At 40.9% G+C, this 19,850-nt stretch overlaps 1 long non-coding RNA gene across 1 annotated transcript in view; it reads right to left on the reverse strand.

The window, feature by feature from the left end:
• Window positions 1-19,850, reverse strand: part of LOC109394853 (uncharacterized) — an 82,568-nt gene that overhangs the window by 1,143 nt on the left and 61,575 nt on the right. Inside the window, exon 3 of the long non-coding RNA XR_002126531.1 lies at window positions 15,938-16,082. This is a non-coding gene — a long non-coding RNA (uncharacterized LOC109394853). The remainder of the gene's footprint in view (window positions 1-15,937; window positions 16,083-19,850) is intronic.

The following is a 19,850-nucleotide window of genomic DNA, read 5'->3' on the forward strand; positions in this document are numbered from 1 at the left end:
ACACACACACACACACACACACACACACACACATTGTTAAAGGGTCTATATATCCTATTGGTTCTGTTTCTCTGGGGAACCCTGTGTAACACACTTGGGATTATTTTCTAAGGCTTCGATCTGCCTCCTTGTTCTAATAATCACATGGGTTGCCTTAGTTCTTCCCAAATTTAATTAGGTATAACATCCAGAGTGAATAGAAATCATTCATTGATTTCTATTTTACCGAAGATTTGAAAGTGTTAAAATGAGAAATGCCTGATACAAACATCCTTCTTGCATGCACCCTTTTCCTTTTTTCCTTTTTTACATTCAGTAACATTCCACCAAAATCCAGACCCTACAGGGTCTTACTTATTATCTCAAGCACTTTTCTAAATGCCAGTTCCTTCCAAGAGAAAGGAAATAATTTTCTGACATAATTTTTTATTTCATTAGATTGTTATTGCCACAAAGAGGAATATAGTCTAATTCATGTCTATTTCTTACTTTTGTCATGGATTCAGGTGAATTGGCAATGAAAGCCCAATAAATTGAATGTCAGTCTTTTTCTGTTATTTCTCAAAAGGTTATAGGAATATATTTTATTTTTAAGCTTATGAAACATGCATCATATTTCTATGTATTTATATGAGGTTCGAGCTTATAAATTTGTGTAGAGAATTATAATATTTCCCTGTCTTTCCATTCTTTCCAAGGCAACAATAATACAGAATCTGATTTCCATGGCTCTCAGTATTTGTATAAGTATACCAGAAATGTTTCAATCTTTAATTAAGATTAATGTTTTACCAAAGACGGTCTTTTCTGTATTATATATATTGTATTTGAACAATATACTGAATACAAACAAAAACCCCTCATTCTAACATCAGCCTGAATTCTATGTTATTGGACTAAGCTGCTGTGGCAGGCTGATATGTTGAGGGCCCTGAAGGCCCTCCTTAGTCTCCATGACTTGGTGGAAGGACTCACAGGACTCAGGAAAGCTGTTATTCACACAGTTACACTTTACTGCAGTGAAAACACACAGATTAAAGTCAGCAAGGAGAAAAGGCACAGAGGGCAGAGTCCAGAAAAATCCAGACACAGCTTCCAGTTGTCATCTATCTCCTCATGGAGTCATGCAGGCACAGTGCATAATTCCCTTGATAACAATGTGTGACAACACACGCAAAGTGTTGCCAACCAGATCATCTCACCTGAGTCATCACGTCCAGAGATTTTCTTAGAGGTTAGTCACACAGGCATACAGCACCTGTGTGATTCACCTTAGCTACTCAGTCTTCAGTCCTCCCCATCCAAGAGCTCAAACTGATAGTGTGGCTCAAAGCCTCAGAGGCACAGAAACAGGTGCTCGTTATAAATGATATACAAAGAAAACTATCAAGTAGGATACTCCCAGGACTCAGAGATCATCTCCCAGAGAGGCCAGGCCAAGGACCACTGAAGACTTTGGAAATGCATAGGATTTGAGCCACTCAGGGTTGCTGAGGTCACCCTTCCCTGCACAGCTGAATAATGGCCTCCAAATACATCCAGATTCTAACACCTGGAAACTGGATGTTCTCCTATATGGCAAAAGAGATGTTGCATATATAATTAAGTTAATCTTGAGGTAGAGAGAATACCCTGGCTTATCTGGGAGGGTCCTAAATGTAGCCACAAGATTTAACTACAGTGAGACAGAGGGCAATATGAAGACTGACTCAAGATCTAAAGTGCTGGCTTTGGAGAGAGAGGAAGGGGCCATGAGCCAAGTAATAAAAAGAATGCAACTAGAAAAGGCCAGGAAAAGGAGTCTCTCCTAGAGCATCTAGAGGGAGCACAGCCCTGCCAACACCTTGATTTCAGTTCAACGAGATTGATTTCAAACTTCTGACCTCCACAATTGTACGCCAGCAAGTTTGTGGCAATTCGTTACAGCAGTCGTTAGAAACTGATACACTTGGGCACAAAACTTTGTAATGAGATCACTTTGGCATTTCAGTTACTAACCCCTCTTGGAAGGCATTCTTTCATTCCATTCATTTCTAAAAGAATGAACTATTACAGAAAGATGTCAGTACATACATGAACGTGCATGCACACATTTAAAATGCAAATGATCCTAAGTACAAAACATTTCAAGAATTTGAAAGCCTAAAGAAATAGCAGGGAAGCTACCCTAAACCAGATGGCTAACTAATGGATGCAGCAGTTGTCCTATAAGGACATTAAATTCAAATATCAAAAGCTGTAATATCCTGAGTACTGTGACTTGAATATAAAAAATAATTGCTAACACGGAAATAAAAAAAAAATAACTGGCATCACAGGAAGGGTAAGATAATCAAATGGCATGGGAAATATCAACAAACTTTACTGTATTCCTGGCCTGAATTTCCATATTCTATAATGAACCTTAAATCTACTCAAAATATCTTATTTCCTGCTTTTAAAGATGATAATATGATCAGATTCTGCCCTTGGTGGTTTCCCCAGGTTTAATGAACATACATGCCTACTCCTCTGTGAATGCAGACAAGATACTTTCCAGTTCTCATTCGCATGCACACATTTTAACCATTAGATCAGAGCAAGTGTTTTACTCCAGGTACACTGGTAAATCTTTAGAGTCTTTTCCTCACCAGTCTGATTTACCTATATCTAACCATATTCATTTTTTATAACTCATTCATTTCTTTTCCAGTCATGGTCTAAGCCAGTGGAACAAATAACCAGAATGATTTTCCTTAGCTCTATTTTTATGGTAAAGATTAAATTGTCAAATAATAATTTTTAATATTAAATTAAATTTAATATTAAATTAAAAAAAGATTTACTATTAAATCAAAAAGATTTAGGAGGGGTATCTATCCATCTCTCCCATTTTTAATCTTTGTAGTACTGTACTCTGTAAATTGATTTTCATAACATACTATGCATATTACACGATAAAATAGTGATTTCTGAATCATCAAAGATAAAATCATGCATGGTTTAAAATCTATCTTATTGTGTCAAATTGTTTGAAAATTGATAAGCCATATATGGGTTATATGTCAATAATTAATAAATCGGAATATTAATTTTTCCAAAACAGCCTAATTTGTGACATTCATAGCAGTCATGCAATAAATGTTAGTTACATTTACATGTTAATATACAAAGTGTGATAAAAAAAATACGGTGAATGCTGCTGCCTGCTGAGTGCCATCCAATGGAAAGGTGATGTTAATTGTGGTTTTTGACCCTGACGGAATTGTGTGAGCTGAGTTTGTACCGTGGGACACTACGATGAACTCTTAATAGTATAAGGCTTATTAGAGCGTTTAAGCAATTATGTGCATAGAAAACAGACTGAGAAATGGGCAAACGGTTTCATCCTCCATCATGACAATGCTCAGTGTCACACATCACTTCTGGTACATCAATTTCTGTCAAATAAAAACATTACACTGTGTCCTCATCCACTTTATTCACCAGATTTGGCACCGTGTGACTTCTGGCTCTTCCCCAAAGTCAAAATGACCATGAACGGTAAATGTTTTGAATTGATTCAGGACATCAAGGGGCCATGACAACACAACTAAAGACACTCAAAAAAGAGGACTTCCAGAACTGCTTCACAAAGTGTCAAGAATGATGGGGTAAGTGTGTTCGAAGTGAGCGGGAGTATTTTGAAGGGGATTAATGGCAATGTGTCTTTTACTGTTACAATTTTTTTTTTAATTTAAACATTCAGCATATTTTTTTATCACACCTCATACTTTAATAAACATTCACTTTCTGGGCCGGCTGAGTGGCTCAGTTGGTTAAGAGCTCGCTCAAGAGTTTGAGCTCTGAGCAACAGCGGTTCGAGTCAGCCCGAGCTGAGCAGCCGTGAGCTGCCAACAGGTGGCGGGATGGCTCAGCTAAAAAAAAAAAACATTCACTTTCTTTAAGGAAATTTATAACCATTTCTGTCAGAGTAGATCTCAGTCTTCATTATTCTCACTTCATTGAAATTGTGTGTAATAAAGTTAGAAACTTTAAGATTAAGATTAGGTAACTTGGCCACTTCTCTGCAAGTTATTAGCTGGATCTAAACATGGTTACAAAATTTAATAAAAATACTTATATATATTCCCAATTTATCATGAAATACTTGAGAACATATTTCCCAATAGATACTCTTAAGATACACAATATTCAGGTTTTCTTTTTCCCTAAAAAAAGGTTAAAGAATTTTTAACAATCTAGACAAATTCATTTTTATTTTATTTATTTTTTTTTTAGCTTAGCCATCCTGCCACCTGTTGGCAGCTCGTCGACAACTCAGCTCGGGCCGGGAATAGAACCGCTGCTGCTCAGAGATCACACTCTTGAAGTGAGCTCTTAACCAACTGAGCTACTCGGCCAGCCCTTGACAAATTCATTTTTATAAAAGTCATGCGCCAACTACTACGGCAGATACATGAGTCTAAATTAAATTGAAGTGTTAATATTTGATCCAAGTAACTGGAGACCAAAGAAGATATTCAATCTAAGTAATTTAGATTCTGCAAAAGTTTTTCAATTAATTACCAGAACTGTTAGCCAAAATATCAGATTTCCTTAGTCATCGGAGTAGCTGTAGCTTTGGGGACCTGGCCAGAGGTTGTGGCATCCTACAATGCTTTTCCACGCTGATGACTGGCTCTGGGTACCAAGGGAAAAGCAGCTCCTCTCAGAGCTTAGTTGGCATCTCTAACTCAGACACATACTGCCACTTCTATGGTTATTTCCCTGGAAACCACTAGAAATATAGCTTAGCAACTCAAGAACCAGGTAGGAAGCATCTGAGCTAACTGCACTGCCAGTTCAATCTGTAATGGACAAAATGAAGGTTATGTAGTTACTTAAAAACCAATATCTTATATAGTGACCAAGCCCCAGCTGGAGATTTTACAAAATTAAATTAGTGAGAAGATGACTCAAAGCCTCCCTTTCCCTAGAGGAATGGCTGACTATTTGCTTATTACTGTCCACCCAGAGCAGGGGTTTTATAACAGCTAAAAAAGCAATGGCTCTAGTTTTTGTGTATGTGTGTGGCTATATGTCACCTTTACACACTAATTTATTCCAAGGAGATCAGGCAATAATATGGATTCTTATTTCAGTTCTATGAGTGCCATTATTTGTAAAATAATTAATTTTTTTAAAGTTTCCATTTACATTAGTATTTTTCACTCTGAGTCAACAAAGATAGAGTTCCCAGTTCATCATCATAAAGTCTTTAAAGCAATTCTTAGTCCCTGAGTAAATACAATTTGACACAGGTACAAAGTTGATCAGGAAAATTCACACTTATATCATGGTCACTTGAGGAGGCTGCTTTATTCTAAAAGTATTTACTAAGCACCTACTAGGTGCCATGCACCCTGCTGAGCGCTAAGGATCTATAATGGGGGTAGAAAGACATGGCCCCTATCTTCAAGAAACTTCCAGCCTGGGGTATTCCATACTCAGAGTGACCCAAATCGGCTGATTGTTTTTACAAAAATTCAGTCAAGTAATTATGTAGGTAGAAAATGTTGTCTTGCTGGCTGGGGCTGAAAAATTACATAAGGTAAGACTTATCCTTCTACTTAGCCCACAAAACACGTATTGCTTGGGGTAAATAATGCTAACTGATATAAAAATAAATAAATAAACCCTGAAATCTCAGTTTCTGATTTACCTCACAGCATGGAGGGAGGCGGGTACTCTGTTCTACGATGTTCCTGGGGATCTAGGCTGCTTCCATCTTGTGGTCCCACCCTCCTCAGGTCCTTGGAGTTTTCATCCATTTTGTGAGTAGAGACAGTGGGAAGATTTGATAGACGAAGCCTGGAATTTGGGCACTTGACTTCCATCCTCATTCCACTGTCAACTCAGTTTCAGAGTCACACCTACCAGCACAGAACTCTAGGAAACATAGCCCAGCTGTGCGCCCAGGAAGAGAAGAACCACCTCTACCTGTCCCTCCCCATGGCAGCCCACAGAGTTCTCCCCCTCCACCAGCACGCAGGGAACAAGGGCATAGAAACGTATAAGAGGATTTTGTCAGCTAGGCCTGGCAGTGAAACACATAACCCACTCACAGTCCACTGGCCAGAACTCAGTTTTGTGGCCACATTTAACTGTAAGGGAGCCTGAAAGTTTTAATGCAGGGTTGTGCCCAGGAGTAGAATTGGGGATTGCTCATCCAATCTAATACAAGATTCCTTTAAATCATCGCTAAGGCACCCTTATTTGTTCATGCACATTCTTTTGGCTGCTGCTATGTGATTTGTCTTTTCAGAGAGTTATGGACATTCATTCTTTTTCCTGTTTTAAATAAGAAATCAGAGGAATCAAAAGGTAAAGTTTTGAATAGACCAAATTCAGATAGGTAATGAAAAAGCAAACTCATAACTAAATTTCAGGTCTCCTAATTCCTAGTTCACATAGCTCACTTTTATTAAATACATGTTGTGCATGTAGCACTATGCTAAGTATTTTTGAAATAAGAAGAAAATAACAGCCTACTACTTCCCCTCAATGAACTTTTGTTTATTCTTAAGAAACACAAAATTTACATAGAAGAACCACATATATGAAACTATTTAGAGAAATACATGCCATTGTATATAATACGATGCTAGAACCAGAACGTACCCTCCAGGGAGGCATGTTGAGAAGAAAGAATTGTGCAGAATGTAACACCTGGGAAATATTTCACTGAGATTAAACTTGAAAACTGTAGAATGTGGAAGAATAAAGAAAGGAGGATTTCTTAGAGATGATTTTTGAGGTGGGAGAAAAGCATGAGCAAAAGTCTATTCTGAACACGGTGAGGAGACAGGTGTGATTGAGAAGGCAAATCAGTGTTGGGAAGAATGGGATGGGCAGACTTCAATCGTCAGAGCTGGCCTGTCCAAGCGCTTACTACTACTGCTCTGGTAACAGACCCTGCAGAAAGCAGCGCTGAGTGACTGTGGCCAATTCAGTGGACCTACAGGAACTGAGGAACAAGAGGATAAGGGACTGGACTTCAGTAGTGTTAGAGGAATAATGAGTATGGAGAAAACATCCCTTGACCACAGAACCCATTTTTTTAATACAGTGAGTTATTAAAGTTACTGGGGGACATTGGTTAGTAAAATTATATAGGTTGCCAGTGTACATTTCTATAATACATCATCTTGCATTGTGTTCACCACTCAAAGTCAGTTCTCCTTCCATCGCCATGTACTTGACCTCCTTTTTCCTCTTCTAACTCCCCCCACATCTCCCCTGACACTCTGGTAACCACTAAACTGTTGATTGTGTCCATGAATTTTGCACGTTTGTTTGTCCTGTTCATTTGTTGCTTTCAGTTTTATATTCCACATACGAGTGAAGTCATGTGGTTCTCGACTTTTTCCATCTGACTGATTTTGCTTAGCATGATAGTCTCAAGATCCATCCACGTTGTCGTAATGGCAGAATCTTACATTTATAAAACTATATATATATATATATAAAAAGATATATATATATTTTTTAAATGTTACAGAACAAATACCAAAACCAGTAATTTAGGCTGATGTCCCTTACGTAGTGGCCCACTTCTACTGAATCCATGCATTTGCATCCTGTTTACATTTTCACTATGAGGAGAAATTATATAACCACCTAACTAAGGCCCTGAGCTTTCCCTTCAAAACAATAATTTTTTGGCAAAGAGATTAAGTAAAGCCACAAGCCTACTAAAAAATGCAAGATTATACACATTATCTCTTACAGTCAGGCAGTGATGTTCGGAGTTCACTAAGGAGATATCTTCTCAAAAGAAACAGATGTTCTTGGTTGACAATAGAAATGTAAACAGAACCTTGAAGAATTTTCTCCTCATTTGGCCTATTTATTTCTATACTGCCTTTGCTAAAAAATAAATTAGATACGCTTACAGAAATAAAATAAAACACAGTAAAATAAAGTAAAATAGGTGATGGAATCAGGGCAAAAAATAATAATAAAAGTAGAAAAAAATAAGATAGGGCCTTAAGTAATGTTGGTATACTTTTAAAACCCTATCTGCTGGCTGACATGAATCCAAAATTTGGTTCTGAATTTTTTGCTTAAAACAGAATTGCTTACATGATGCAAAGTGTTCATCGAGCAAAGCATTTACTCAGAAAGGAAAAAGCTATTCCTGGATCTGAGACCCCCCCAAAAAAAATTTCTCTTGCGAACTCTCAAAAAAGAAGTAACAATTAATATTTTGAATTGGTCAAAACTCTTTCCACTGCAAATGATAGAAAGCCCAACTCAAATTGGCTGAAGCAGAATAGAGAAGTTACTGATGAGTCTAACCAAAAATCCGAGGAGTTAATGTATGATTTCAGGCATCGGCAGAGTTCAGGTGCTTAGGTAGTGCTGTGAGGACCCACTTCCTGTATCTTAGAGCTGCCTTCCTCTGTGTGGCTTTATTTTTAAGAAGACTGTCCCCACTTAGAAGCAACAATGGCCACCAGTAGTTCCAGATCTCCATTCTACCAAATTAGCAACTCCAAGAGGAATAGCTCTCTTCCCTAGTTGATACAGCATAAGTCTTGGGATTGCTTCTGGTTGTCCCAGCTTTGGTCGCATGCCTACCTCTGAACCAATCATGTGGTCCAGGTAAGGTCCTTGTATCTCCTGGGCGTGGGGTGGAATCAGTGCCATGCAATCCACAGAGTCACAGATGGGTGATTCCTTAAAGAAATTCTGACCAGGCAAAATCATGTTCCCTACACATCCCAACAACATACTTCTCGGAAAACAGTTAAGTACTTATTTAAGAGACTTGTGTTTTTTTGTTTTGTTTTGTTTTTTAATACATCTCTCTTAATGGGATTAATGTTCTCACACCAAAGCTCTACAATTTTATTAAGCTTAGCAGAGTATCAGCTAGGCACCCACCTCCTTTTTTGGTATGGCTTAGTTGGGTTGTTCAGGTCAGGTTTCTGGAGTAAACCAGAATTCATTTAAATGGTTTTAATAAACAGACCTTTTAAAAATGAGCTACTTGGGGCCGGCTGGGTGGCTCAGTTGGTTAGATCGCAAGCTCTGAGCAACAGGGTTGCTGGTTCGATTCCCACATGGGCCAGTGAGCTGTGCTTGAGCTGAGCTGCTGCTGAGCTGCCAATGAACTGCCAATGGGCAGCCAGATGGCTCAGCTGGTAAAAGTGCATGTTCTTAACAACAAGGTTGATGGTGGGACTCTCGCGTGGGATGGTAGACTACACGCCCTTCCCCTCCCCCCACAATTAGATTGAAAGTGGCAACTGGACTTGGGGCTGAGCTTGCGCCCTCCACAACTAAGATTGAAGGACAACAACTTGACTTGGAGCTGGTGGGTCCTGGAAAAACACAATGTTCCTCTTCCCCAATTCCCCAACACTGTTCCCTTCCCCCAATTCCCCAATAAAAATTTTTTTTAATGAGCTACTTATAAAGGTGTGAGCAGGGGCACCTATAACAGGTGTGGAGGCACCCAGGAACAAAGCAGTGTTAGGACATTGTTAAAACTCCCAAAGCTGAAGGGCCATGATTTTGCCAGTGGAGCTGTGGAGTGGGAGCCGCCCAGCAACACTGTGGTTTTGGGAAAGCACCTCCTCCTAGGAAGCAGCCGTAAAGCCAGGAGGAAGTGGAAAAAGTACCCCGATGTCTCTCTACTCCTAGCCTCCTATGTTCCTGTTGGTGCTAGGAGAGTCAGCAAAGATGAGTAGGTGATGCAGTCCATACTGCTGGGCTCCCTGTGCCATAGAGCGAGAAGGGGAGGATGGAAATGGCTCTAGAGGAGTAAAGGCAGTGTAGCCAGCACATTGGTGTCAGTGTATTAGACACCAATGAGGTGGTGGTGGCCCGCGTTCCGCCACTGACCATGCCCATCTACACACACCTCTCCCTGCTCGCTGGCCATGATTGACTGATTCAAGAATAGAGATAGTTGGCTCAAGCAAGTCCAAAACATTTATCCTCCCTAAATTTCCATCTTGAACAGAAATACAGTCTTTGGGGTACAGGAACTGAATCATCATCTAGAAGAACCCTAGAAAGTAATCCCTACTCTTTCTGCTGCTGAAGTCCCATGAGTTTGCCTGGTTCCCGCCCATCCTGACCTTGGTTTTTCAGTTGCTTGCGAGCTTCCCCAGTATTACATAAATAAATCCTGCTTTTCATTGTTACAGTGGTTTTCTGTTGCTTGCAACTAAAAAGAGGCTAATTACACATTTAGAATAGATTTTTTAGTTTATCCATTGAACAGGACTAGATGGCTCAATAGCCTTCAGATAAGTCTCTACAAATACTTTTACTCTAGTAAGGTTTTGACACACATGGTGCAGTGTTCAGTTTGAATGCAGAAAATCTATATTGCTGACTAACACCCAGAACTGTGTCCTTTAACGGCCACTGCAGTGACATCCTTGGATCAAAGCTGATGAGCTTCAAGACACAAGTTCCTAAGAGCATGACTTTCAAAATGATATCATGCAAAAAATGACCCCAGTCAAAAGTAAAATTCATCTCAAAAAGCAATTTGGGATCAGTTCTAACCAACAAAGGTGAATGAGAAGCCAAGGCTACAAAAATTTGATTTTGAAATCATTCAAAACTGTTATATTCAACCTTTCCATTCATCCGCAAATGGTTCTTAGACAACGACTTCAGTTCTTACCATATTTTGCGGTGTATAATGTGCACATTTTTGCCCAAATTTGTGAGGGGAAAATAAGGATGCACATTATACATGGGCAGTATTAATTCTGTATCTATATAAATGTTTTTAATTCTTTTATTTATGCTTATGAGTTAAAAGTTAGAAATCAATAATGATATCCATATGCAAAATAATACCCTGGAATACAATAATCGGATTTGTTGAACTTACGATGAACTTGCAACGACAAAGAGTTCTTGGCCTTCTAAGATGCATAAATATTGTAAATTTATTACCGGTACATAACATTTCTTGTACCTTGGATCTGTTCTTGTGTTTTGTAATTATTTGTTACATAAAATTTCTACAAGTACCCAAATGTAAACAAATAGAAATTTGAATTAAAAAATTATAACAAAAGTTTTTCCCCTGAAAGTTTGGGCCAAAAATGCGAGTGTGCATGACACACGGCAAAATACGGTAGTTTATTGTTTGTTTGCTTATTTTGTCCTTAGTGAACTGGCCCAGTCTGATAATTAGATCTTTCCCATCTCTGTCCTTTCAGCACCTGCCCTGTCATTCACTTCACGATGTATGGCACTGAACTGAATGGCAGTGGGACAAATGAGACAAACAGCAGTCCCTGCTTCACGGAGATTATAATCGAACATATACTAAAGCTAGGTCATTAGGACATATGAACATACCTCTTCATGGGAAGATTATCTTGTGACCTATTGGAACACAGGAAGCGGGGGTAGGGGCAGGTAAATGTGGGTTAGGAAGAGCAGAAGTCTCCCAACGATAACCTGAGATCAGTTTTGATCCCCACATTAACCTCTAGGAGCTTTCCAACTCAAAGACTCGACCGGGGCAGAGTTTCAGGACAACACCTTCCTGGCATTACATTCGTCCACCACTCGGCATCTGCAGTTTCTCTTCCCACAACTCTCAGACGCAACAATGGTTGGCCAACTAAATGAGACCCTCTGAGAACATCTGAAAGAGAATTCCTAATGGCAACCTCACTGAACCTTCTAGAGTTGACCGCGGCTTTGTTCATCCCTTTTTTAACAAACAGCTCTAAGCAACTGCCGCCCTCTTCATTTACACTATTATCCTCTGCATCGTCTGTAACACCCACAGCATCACACTTCAAGTGAATCCTGTCAGCGCCTCGAAGCCAGACACGGACCAGCAGTCCTCCTGTGACTCATGCCACAGGGACAAACAACTGACACAATCCTCAAGGCAGGCCATGCGTGGTGACGTCCTGTATGGAGACCAGATGGCCTTTAGATACTGACTCAGCTCCCGCACAGCTCCCAGATGCCAGCCATGACAGCATTCCCCAGTGAGTACCAAGCACCTCTAGATGTGAACGCCACCCCTATCGCATGATCTATCATCCTCTTTTCTTTCTAATGCCTCCTCCATCCCTTTCCCTCTCTGCAGCCGGGGAGAGCCTTTCAAGTCCCAGAGGCTGAAAGCTTCATTTTCCCTCATTATGTGTTATGGTCTAGCTCAGAGCTGTCCAATTTTAGCCATGGTAGAAATGATCCAGAATTCTGAGTTGCCAGAATGTGCAAATGAGGAACTCGATTTTTTCGTTTTATTTCATGTGAATTAATTTTCATTTAGACAGCTACATAGCTATGGGCTAGGGGCTACCACACTGGACAGGACAGGTCTAGCTCTCGATGCTCAAAAACTAAGAACTGACTTCCTTTTATTTTTCCTTTTGATTCCTCCTGATTTCCTTTTGACACCCCTAAGACAACAAACTTGAAATAATCTAGCTGAATAATGGGAGAAGTGAGAACATTATGTAATATATCAAAAATATAATTGTATCACATTTATCAAGTTACTCTAACACAGGGCATAGGTGTTATTCGTCCCTGGTTGTCTAAGGTTGACTTGAGCAATCCTGGTACCGGGGTAACATTCAGGCCTCTCTCAGTGTCGCTTCCTAGTTCTCCCAGGAGGGTCTCTCATGGTAGAAAGAAGAACTTGGCAGAGTCACAGAGGGCAGAGAGAAGTAAGCACCATACCCATTCATGACTGCAAACCACTTTTCCTGGGCATGCTCCCGATAAGGGGGTGTCTGAACCCCATATGGTTTTGTGTGGTCTAGGTGACCTGGTCTCACTATTACCACCAGAGCCCTGGAGTGGCTTGGAAGTTGATGATTCTGCGACCTTGAGAATGGCGCTGAAGGAACAGCAACAACAGTCTGAACCAGAAAGGCCCATAGCTCAAGAACAGAGGATGATAGGACAGTGACCCTCATGGACCATCAGCCAGGACCAGGTATGTTAACAGATGCCTCAGTGGATACAAATGTGGACAGATGACAGCTGAGGACCAGACGTCGCCCCTCCTTCCAGTTCCTTGGTATTATTTAAGCCCCACACAAATATGATGGAACCAGAGGGAAAAGGAGAAGTCCAAACAGGTTGAATGAAATAAAGTTTTCATAAACCCCAGCAGATTAACACCAAAAAATTAAAATTTAGTTTTAGTTATAAAAATAATGAACTTACAACTATTTCTCACCCAAGTTTATGAACTGATATATTATCATGATGATGATATTATGATAGTGAGATATAAATACATATCCCCCCAAAAGTAGCCAGTGAGAGTGGACTCAAAAATCTAGGCAGTATTTGCAATAGCCCAACTGCTCTTATAAGCACCCAATAGGTTACATTAGTATGAGTCCCAGTTGTAGCTGTGAATTTCTAATGTTCTCCAGTGAAGAAAAGCAAATTAAACTCACACTGGAAGTCTACAATGCACAGATACTTAGAATTGTACTTGGCTTGATGGAACGAGGGGCAAATACTTTTTTTAAATCATGTTTGAATTGTGTTTGATCTATTTAAATAGAAATACAGTCTACGCTTACTACTGATAATATGTTCATGTTGCTGCCTTCGTTTAAGCAGCCAGCAAGTGGTCTCTAACATCGGTCATTTTCTTCTTGTCTACCTGCTTTTACCATTGTGACAAAGCAGATCAGAGGAAAAGTCAAGAAGTTAGTGAAATTTGTCTCCAACTCCTCCCAGTAGTGCATCTTTCAGCACCCTGGCCCAGCTCGCCTGGGCCTGGCACCCACTCCCCACCCCAGGGTAACTTGACGAATCCAATATGGACTAACAGGTTAGGTGGCATGCATCCAGGATCCTCTGTGCCCAATGCCTTACTCATGCAGAGTGGCTTGGAGGGTGGAATTATCAGCTATACCAAAGGGACACAAGGAGTTACAGAAGCTCAGGATAGACAAAAGACCTGGACAAGAGGTCAAAACACATCCCTTCTCATCTGACACAACCATCAACTCCTTGGAAAACTTGAAGCAAGCCACTTAATCTTTCTGGGCCTGAATTTCCTCATTAGTGAATTCTAAAATCCCTTCTGGTGAAAAAGCTGGATGCTTATGGTTTCATCTGTTTAAACATGTGCATGAGTGAATTAAAATATTTTCAGTATAATCCTGTATACCGTTTCTAAAATTTGTCCTACCAAATACCTTATAAAGCCACAGTTATAGAGCTTGGTGCTAGTACAGAAATAAGCAGGCAGAATAGCACAGAAATTGGCTCAAGGGTATAAGCTAAAAGTTAAACACTGTTCAATCACTTAACACATGCCAGACACTGTGCTTTGTATATGATCATTATTCAATTTGTCACTTAATCCCTGTAAGAGGATGATTTATTGAGAAAGTAATGGGTATCTTATTTGTTTTCTCTCCTTGCTTTATACTCCTTGGAATGAAATTAAAAGGATTTCCCCACGCTTTCTCCACCAGGATCTGTATTGCTAAATTCAAGCCAGAGGTTATAAGCCAATGACCCACAGTGCAAATCTGGCTTTGAAATGTAAAACTTATAGCGTGATTTCTTGTTTAAATATTAGCTGCCAATATTTTTAAATTGGGATATTTCACATTATTTTAAATTCAAACTGTCAGCTTCCCCTGAAATATTAGAAGACTGGGCAATACTGAGAAATGATTTCCAAACAAGATCAGCAAGATATGAGTAGCCCCTGCAGACCAGCAGTTCACCTGTGTTACCACCTGACTGGCCCATCAGACCATTTCCATTTGCTTTCTGTGCCCCTTACTTCTAAGGTATCAGCTTTTATGGTTTAGGCTTTGGAGGGAATCAGCATGGATCTCCTCAGATGGGAAGGGTATGGAAACTTCCGTGCCCCAAGGGTAAGACAGGGAGGCATGGGAACCCACCCTGGGCAGTCGTCGGGTACAAAACCCTGGGGCACGGAAGATGGCAGCCTCCACGGGGCCGTGAGAGCCAGGCAGCTCTGGGGAGCCTGTCCAAAATACCAAACCTCCCAGGGGGATCAGGAAGCAGTCGATAATAAGGGGGCCTTACAAGCACAGGCAACGCCCATCCTGGGCAGCTCCTCAGTACTAAAGGAATCAGACTGGCCTGAGCAACTAGGGTGGCAAGCCATATTGATCCATATGAAGACAGAGTGAATGATCAACCCCTGAGGGCAGCACCACAGACTAGGAAGGAAAACGGCATCTTTACCTCCGGGAGACTCCTTTACAAGGCACGTATGAGCAACTAGGACTTCTTCACCTTCCTGGAGAACTGGAGAGTGCCCACAAAGGGCAGCTGATACTGAAACTCCCATCCCCGCTGAATGAGTGGGGCAGGTGAGTGAGTGAGCTAAGGCGGGAGTCCATATTTTCAGCAGGATTCGCAGGAGATTGTGCTACGTGACTGGTTTGGGACCCCTGGACTAGCTGTTTGCTCACTAAAGTCTGCTGCGGCTCAAAAATGTCATGATCCAAAGAGTCCTTTTCATGAAAAGGTGCCCATGGATGGGGAAAGGATAAAAGATGTGAAAACTTGTGCAGGCACACTGGTTGACAGGGAAACGGATAAACATGGAACTTGCCGCCAGGGTACAGGTCCAAAGTGAGAATTCTAATTTGCCAACATATTAGTGCGATCAAAATTAAAGAAGTCTTTCATTCACAAAATGGTATGTACCCCATAAGCAAAGCAATGGCATTAGCTACAGAGGACAATTTGGCTGTCCAGCATGAGTTTCCCCATCTGGGTGGCACCAATTTTTAGGGCCTTCTTTGTCCCCCAATGGCTTTAGCCTCAGTATACAGACTGAGCTGCTTCCATGAGAGCTCATTTAAACAAGATAGAAGTTTCTTTCTATCTTATAACATAGACGTTATTTCTTATATGACATATAGCACGTATAACAAAGAAGTTATTTCTCACTTACAGCGTTCGAGATGGTGGCCCAGGCCTGAGTGTCAGCTCAATAGTGTTGAGCCCACAAGCTCTTTCCAGTGTATTGCTTTGCCATCCCTAGGGTATGGCCCTGGTCCACGAGGTCAAAGATGGCCTTCCAAAATATTTACATTCAGCTATAAAAAGGAGGAATGAGAAAAAGGAAGCATGAGTATGTTTCCTTTCAAGGATATAATCCAGAAGTTACACAAACCCTTTTTGCCCATGTGATCTACTGACTAGAATTAAGATATATATATATATATATACTTTTGTGTGAGGGAGGCTGAGAAAAATGTAGGTTTTAGCCCAGCTTTTCTTACTAAAAAAGAAAAGGAAAGCAGAACAGAGAAAGACTTACAGCCTCTGCCACAAAGTGTACATCCCCTGGTGTCTGCCCTCCATTGACAAAGCCAAAGGTTTGTCAATGTGCCCTTTCCGGGCACCAAAGCAGTCAGGTGTTGGGCATGTAACTAAGCATAGCCAATTGAATGCTCTCTCTCGGGGTTTTGAATCTTGAGTGAGTGAGGCAAGGACAGAGAATAACGTCAGAGGTCATATATTATCCTGCCTGGGTGCTGAGCCAAGCTGCTGCTGGGAGAAGGCTGCCGCCTTCTTCCCAGCCTCTGCAACCCTGTATGTCCCCTCCTGTCCCAAAACCTGGCCGCAAAGTCTCCTGTTGATCCTCCAGCACCCCCTCCAACATCCACTGCATCCTGGATATCTTTCTAATCAATTTCCTTTTGCTTTCGTTGGCTAGGTTCCATTTCCACTGCTTTCAATGAAGAGACTTGAGGGCAGAGGTTCAGCCTCAGTCTAGGAAAATGAACAAAGCTCAGAACCAAGAGGTTAGACAGCAGGTGCTCTCAGCACCACACTACAGCGGTGCTTAGGGATTGTGTCATTAAAACTCCCTTTCTTCAGAGAGACATAGGGCCCACTCCAAAATTTATCATTTCCATCACACTGCCCATGTGTATTACTTATCTTTTGCTGCATAACAAGTAAACCTTCCAATTTCATAGTTTAAACAAACAGAGCTTATTATCTCACAGATTCTGTATGTCAGAAATCAGAATGTCGCTTAGCTGAGTGCCTCCGGCTGAAGGCCTCTCCTGAGGAGAAAATCAAGCTATCAGCCAGGGCTATGGTCTTATCTGGAAGCCCAACAGCGTGGGGAAGGATGTGGGGAGATCTGCTCCCCAGTTCATTCGTGTGGTTGTTAGCAAGGCTCAGTCCCTTCTCATGTGGGGCTCTCCACAAGGCTGCTCATGACATGGCAAATGGTCACCCTCAGGTCAGGGATCTAAGAGAAAGCAGCCAAGATGGAAGTCACAGTCCTTCACAACCCACTTTCAGAAGTGGCATCCCATGATTTCGGCCATATCCTATTTGTTAGAAGCGAGTCACTAAAGCTAGCCTGCACCCAGGAGGAGAGGCGGACACAGGGCACGAACATACCAGAAGGCAGAGAGAGCTGGGGCCATCTTAGAGTCCGCCTGCCACACGGTAACCACCATACCCTACACAGAAATACGTCACAACCAGAGGAGGAGGACAAAGGGTAAAGCTTACCTAAAAGTATGAGTTCCTTCTTTTTTTTCTTTTTCATAAAATGGCTCAAAAATATTTAAGTGACTGTTTGGCTTTCAAAATATCAGGCAGCAATTGTCAGGCAGAACCCACAATTGTCATTTTTGGGGTTTTTTTTACTATACTATAATTCACATGGCACTATTACAACTGCTAGTTTATATGACAGTCCCAAGGATATTTTAAACGACGATAAAAAAGACAGTTTCAATTTCTTGAATTTTACTATTATGATTATTAACAATAATAACAACCAGATGTGGAAAAAGATGTGTCCTTTTCCCCATTTATCTTATTTTAGTCTTCTATTATCATCTCCTTAGCTGCCACGGTAGCTTTCAAAAAGCTAGTTCAATTACTGAAGTACTCCCCATTAAATGAGAAATGACGGGTTTGCCAAGAAATCAGCTATTATTTCGAAATAAAAAGCACAGGCAAAGATACTGCTAACCCTCGATGAATTTCAGAAGTCTTAACACCTTTTCAAAACCATTGTGAACAGCCGCACTAAGTTGATACCTTTGAAACCGAATAAATTGTCAAAGGCACGAAAGTGACAACACCTGTAAACAGCTAGGCTTTCTCAATTATCTAATAAAAGAGAGCATGTGCAAATAAAGCAATGTTTAAGCATCCATACACCAACTGTTCAAGCATTGGAGTCCTTGCTATTTTCCACAGCTTTCATCTGAATAAAATGAGGTCCCCTGCTTGGTGAGATCTGTGCACCCTCCCCTACGTTTATCTCTTGGTGTAGCCAAAAGCAGTGAGAGGTCATGCAGGGTCAAGAAAATGTTTGCAAAATAGTATTGCAATATATAAAAGGAAAGGAAGAAAAACATTTATTGGAAGGGGGAGCAGACTTCCCTTTAACCAACACATTATCTCATTTAATCCAAGCTGAAATGTCACTTTCCTCAAAGAAAACTTCCCTGATCGCTCTCTCTAAAGCAGCGGTTCTCAACCTTCCTAATGCCGCGACCCCTTAATACAGTTCCTCATGTTGTGGTGGCCCCCAACCATAAAATTATTTTCGTTGCTACTCTATAACTGTAATTTTGCTACTATTATGAATCGTACTGTAAATATCTTTTTGTTTCCCGATGGTCTTAGGTGACCCCTGTGAAAGGGTCGTTCGACCCCCAAAGGGGTCGCAACCCACAGGTTGAGAACCGCTGCTCTAAACGGTCTCCCACACCCCTTCCCCCTTGTTCTCTGCCACAACCCCTTTTCATTTCCTTCGCAGAATCTATTTTCATTTTAATGATGTATTTCCTTTCCTTGCATGTGTGTTACACTAAACTGTAAGCGCCATGATGATGGAATCTCCACTCTCCAGAATCACTCTGCTGGGTTCCAGGCCTGGATGTGTCAACCACCAGCTGTGTGGCCTGTGCAAGGGCAAGGCCCAAGGAGGTTTAGAAACTTGCACAGGCAGGATTTAGGCATATGCTACTACAGGGCTGAGGTCCTATCTCCTCGCTGGCTGTCAGCTGGGAACCACCCTTAACTCCTAGAGGCTGCTCTCTGGTCCTAGTAGCTGGTCCCTACATCTCAGAATCAGCAACCGGGCCGCGTATCTTCACACCCTCAACCTATCTTCTGCCTCTTTTTCTGCTGCATCTCTCTGACTGATGCTTCTACCTGCCTCTTCTGCTTGTAACATTTCATGTGGCTCCAGATAATCCAGAATAACTTCCCGTATTTTAAGGTCCACTGATTAGTAAATTTAATTCCGCAAAGTCCCTTCACAGTGGTACCTAGATTAGTGACGATTAATTAACCAGGGGCCAGGAATCTTGGCGACACACCTTAAGGATTCTGCCTATCACAGTATCTTCTCTAGAAAAACATCTATTGAGATACATGAGGCTGGTTTTTTTTTTCAATTCGTCCATGTGTTGTGGATGAATATTACTCACCAGTAGGATGACATATGTTCAATGAAAACTATATTTCTAGTCTTCATTTCCGAATATGCAAGTGCTTGGAAACTTTGTCTACATAAATAAGTAAATGATAATGGAAGGAGTTTTGCTATAGCAATGTAACCAAGTTCTTTAAACTCCTAAATGATTCTCTAAAAATATCATGAAGTGATACATCATTTGAAGTCTTTTTTCTTAATGATCCATCAACTAAAAAGCCACTGAGTGTCTCTAATTCTGTAGAAAGCAAAGAATTAAAAACCATCTGTCTTGCAATAGGATTCTTTACCCAGTCATCCTCACTCTCAATTTCTGGGACTTAACACCAAAAAGTATTAACGAGGCTTACTGAGTGGCTTTTCCAGGTCTATTACTCTTTCACTT

Source organism: Hipposideros armiger, unplaced genomic scaffold (genome assembly GCF_001890085.2).
Source record: "Hipposideros armiger isolate ML-2016 unplaced genomic scaffold, ASM189008v1 scaffold_441, whole genome shotgun sequence".
NCBI lineage: Eukaryota > Metazoa > Chordata > Mammalia > Chiroptera > Hipposideridae > Hipposideros > Hipposideros armiger.